This window comes from Motacilla alba, chromosome 1 (assembly GCF_015832195.1).
Source record: "Motacilla alba alba isolate MOTALB_02 chromosome 1, Motacilla_alba_V1.0_pri, whole genome shotgun sequence".
NCBI classification, from domain to species: Eukaryota; Metazoa; Chordata; class Aves; order Passeriformes; family Motacillidae; genus Motacilla; species Motacilla alba.
The window spans coordinates 12907404-12910736 of NC_052016.1; positions in this window are offsets into that span (position 1 = coordinate 12907404).

The following is a 3333-nucleotide window of genomic DNA, read 5'->3' on the forward strand; positions in this document are numbered from 1 at the left end:
ATGTGTTTTTGTTAGTTACTGCTAATTGTGGCAAGAAGTGGTCTCAAGATATTTGCTTATAGACTGCCTTATATTAGAGAACAGAGCTTTCAAAGGACCTAAATGATGTGGGAGCACATATACCACTGGCATCCAATAAAACCAGATGCTTTTAAAAGTCACTGAGCTGCTTCTGAAAATCCTATTTGTGAATCTTTGGGATACAAGTGCAGCCAAGGATGGTGAAGGCCCTGCCATGCCCACTGCAACCCTTCAGATGTAGAGATGCTGAGAGGACCCTGTAGGCTAGACTTGTGGAGAACACTCAGAGCAGGCAGCTCAGCAGCTCCTCCTCACTGCTGGCCACAGGTTGTTGGGTTTTGGGATCAAGGTGACCATACAGAGCAGAGGCAGAGGCAAGGATGACAGAAATCTTTGCTAATGACCCTTGGAACATGCAAATGTAGCAAAAAGAGCTGTAAGTGGCTGGGTATATGTCATTGGTGATTAATGTATTCATTCATAGATGAACCTGAACTGAACACAAACAGGTGCTGTCCTCTTAAGAGGAAAAGGTGGGATCTTGATGTTCCTCCTTCTCTTTACTGGCAGGAGTTACAAAGATTTATAGTGTTAGCATGCTGCTACTTGTGCATATTCCTTATTGGCTTTCCCACGCAGGCCTTATCAGAGAGCGTACTTTTGGCAACACAATGAAATCACCCTGGTTTCATACTAAAGCTTTTCATGTCAATGGCAGTTTTATTTAAATAACATAATAATATCCCCTAAAAATCCTATATATCAGCAAAAAGATTCCCCAGAGCTGCAGCCATCAGCAAAAATAATACTTCAAAGGTTTGCAATGCCCACAGGTGAGGGACAAAGAAGCTGATATGCAAAGCTTTGGCAGTGTTGCTGGTACCTATGGCAGCTCTTTTAGCTGTGGTGCCAATGCTTGGAGCTTTGGCAGCTCATGCTAGAAAGGGAAAGAAAATCAACCTAGAAACAAATATAAAATCTCTTAAAATTGGCCACATTAAAGCAGTCTGCTCCTGAGACCCCCAATAAGAGCTGTCAGGGAAAAGTGACAGGATAAAAGTGCCTAAATACCTTTCCCAATCTAGGCTTAAATAACTAACAAAAGCTATGAATATAGAGTATCTAAAACAAGCATCTTAATACCAGATTTCTGTACGTATCAGGTGCTGAAGCACACGCTCTCCACAATACCTAGGGAAACCAGTCTTAGCCAAGTCTCCAAAACAACAGAATATAATCCACCTTAGTGCCAACTTATTTACTTGTGATGCATCAGAGTGGCTGATAGAGGCAGGGTAAGAATCTCCCCACCAGTGAATCACTCACATACCAACATGAGATGAGGCAGTCTCTGCGACTACTCACTCTACCATATTTCCTTGTCTGCCTGGCTGCACAAAAGGTGAGACCCATCATGTTGTGAGACCACAGATTTTTGGAATGGAAGACAAGTATGGATGCCTAAGAGGTACCATTTAGATTTCTCTCTTATCCCTACTGATTGGAATTACTGATTTTTATGAGACTGAAAGAACTTCCCATCTTTAAGACTGCTGTCTGTCCATCAAATTCAACTGAAATCAGTCAAGTGGGTTTTGAAGTTACTGGGAAGAAGAGAGGAAAGAGATGTTGTATAAATGATCCTGTGAAGAGGGCAACAGCAAGCTGACCAAGCTGGTTAGAGTGTCTGCACTTTACTAACTTCCTTTGGTTATGTGAAGCTGTTACGTGAAGAACTGAAAATTAACATTGTAAGTGTGGGCAGATGGTGTACAGTGATAACATTTCTGTCACTACCTCTGTTTATAAGCCTCAAAATATTAAATGGGAGCAAAATCAAAAGTGGAAGCTGGAGTAAAGATCCTGCATGTCTCTTCCTGCAGTCTTTAAGAGAGGTAAACATTTAAGAAACTCCTTGTGAGGAACCTCATCCTTGTGGGCTCCAAAGACAAGAAAGGAGACTACTGACCTTGCTCCAGTTTTGTTTACATCTGAAGTAATTTACAGTTAACATTTTGAGGTTAGTCAAGCTGTTTTTAGAAAATGTCTCCATTCTCTTTGCAGGGTCCTTGCCATCTCCTGCAGCTGGTCAAAGATGAGACACAACAGGATGAAATTTCCGACCAGCTGTCCTCATTTGGAAGATTCCTGAAGAATAAAGCTTTTGTACTTTTATGTGCTTTAATTTGCTTTGTGCTAACAGTCTGAAGAGAACTGAGGTTATGCATCAAGCACAGAAGTATAGATAGATGGTCCTTTCCATCAGAGGGATTGTATTTCCAGTCACTCCTAAGTTTCATTGTCTTGGAGGTGTTTTGAACAACTGCCATATAGACCAAAAGGCAAATCTTCAGCGTGGCTTTTGGCAGATTTACCACACAAGCCTGAGGTCAGCACAAGAGCATGATACAGATCTGCTTTACTGCACTAAACACAGCTATCCAGTGTCAACAACTACTTTTGAGGAAGCCTCCTTCAAAATCCTCAACAAAGTTCATTAATTACATAATGCATTATACGACTAATTTCATCTCAAAATTATGTCTAAGAACATCATGTCCCCATCTAGATGCCTGAAATGATCACTCACCCTAAAAGCGACTTTGTCCCTCAAATGGCTAGAAATAGAGCATAGATGACTATCCCACATGGACATATCCCTTGCTGCCTAGTGGCAGTGAAGTGTTTAGAACTGCCCTCAGTTAAACGTAATGTCAGATGTTTGCCTCAGCTGCCATCAGTCCCCCTTTTACTCTTCAGTCAATTATAGCAGTGGTTATTTGTGATTCCCGAGTGCCCATCCAGAGCATGTGAGCAGTGCTGGCTGTGCAGTGCCCATGCCTCGACAGACCCATCACCAGAGTGCTGCAAGCCACGGGCCAGGTGATCTGTCCAGCCTTCTGCAGCAGACAGGGAGCAGTACCTTTGGTACGTGTGCCTGTTGTGCAAGCCACACACTGGGCAGTGGAACAGTGGGCATCAGAGAGTAAGAACCTGGCTGAGATGCATCTCACTTATATTTAGATAACCCATTAGTCATCCAACTCCCATAAACTATGTATTTGCATGAATATTTAGAGTAAATGGAGTTAGGCCCCTCAGGTCCTTGAAGTCTGGATGTGGGCTGCTGCCTGCATTGTGAAACACTTTAATACCTTTTTAACTCTGTTCCTTAATAAATATTTGATAAAAATGAGGTTTATCCTCCCCTAGTTGCCTGTCATCACATGCATGACTTCAGCTGCACTGCACACTCCACCCCCAGTCCCACCACACCCTTCCCTTGCTCCGTGCACCTGCGTGTTGGGAGAA